The sequence below is a fragment of the Dasypus novemcinctus genome (assembly GCF_030445035.2).
Source record: "Dasypus novemcinctus isolate mDasNov1 chromosome 11 unlocalized genomic scaffold, mDasNov1.1.hap2 SUPER_11_unloc_2, whole genome shotgun sequence".
NCBI lineage: Eukaryota > Metazoa > Chordata > Mammalia > Cingulata > Dasypodidae > Dasypus > Dasypus novemcinctus.
Window position 1 is genome coordinate 332,181 of NW_026688126.1, and position 1,320 is coordinate 333,500.

Here is a 1,320-nt window from a genome sequence, read left to right on the forward strand (position 1 = left end):
GAACCCTTGCAGCCATCAGCAGCCATCTTGCTCCAAATACACTTTGGGGATGAAATTAACTTATGCTTATGGCCTGGTATCTGCAAGCTCCTACCCCAAATAAATACCTTTTATAAAAGCCAACCAGTTTCTGGTATTTTGCATCAGCACCCCTTTGGCTGACTAATACACATGGTATGCAGGATATGGTTTTGTAGAGAAAAATAAGAGAATAGTTCTTTCTTAAAGCAAAATCATTGGCTATTGAAAAATTTTAAAGAGAAAAAATACAGGATAAAACCTGAAAGAATAGGAAAGTTGCAAAGGATTTGCAGAAAAAGAATTTTGTTTTTCATGGTTATTGCTGGATAAGACATAATGGGTTTTCCAATAAGATTTTTATAAACAGCATATGCATGCAAATTTGAAATTTGGTTTTTCCCATTAAAATGACAGCATTTTCTGGGATTATTGTTCTGCTTTCAGTAGGTGATTGAAAGAAGTTTTATTTGCCTTATGAGTATTTGGCCTAGAAGGAATTTATTATGTTTCTTATCACAACAATTCACTGCCCTGCATGTAGTCTTTAATATGAATGCATTTTTTAAGAGAATCAAGTCATCTTCCTTTTTTAAAAAAATATTTATTTATTTAATCATCTTCCTCTCCACTCTGCTATTTTTGCTGTGTATGTACATTTACTGTGTGATCTTCTGCATCTATTTCTCTTTTGGTTTTCTCTTCTCATGTTTTTCTCCTCTAGGACTCAACAGTATTTGTTCCTGGGGACCACTGATGTGGAGAGAGGTTTGATGTCAATTGTGCCACCTCTGTTCCTGGTCTCCACTGTGCTTCACTTTGACTCTCCCCTTCATCATTCTTTTGTTGCATCATCATCTTGCTGTGGTACTCACTTCCATGGGTACTGGCTCACTCTACAGGCACTGACTCACTGTGTCACTGGCTCATCATGTGGGGCATGCTTCCTCTTCTTATTTTTCACCAGGAGGTCCCAGGTTTCAAACCCAGGTCCTCCTACATGGTAGGTGGAAGCCCTATGACTTGAGGCACATCTGCTTCCCCTCATCTCCCTTTTATATATCTATTTTTGTAAAGGATCATACTACTGCCAGAATATTGTTTTAATTTTTTGTTGTCACTTTGGTTAAATAAGGAGCTGAGTCTTGTTCATGGTGACCTATGATCTTATTTCATATACATTACAAACCTCCTGGCAATTTTGACATCTTGCATTCCCTCAACCAAATCCTAAGTATGTCTCCTTGATCAAAGATTTCTACAGGGGTCCCAGAAAATAAAAAAATTGTGGGAAACAAAGGT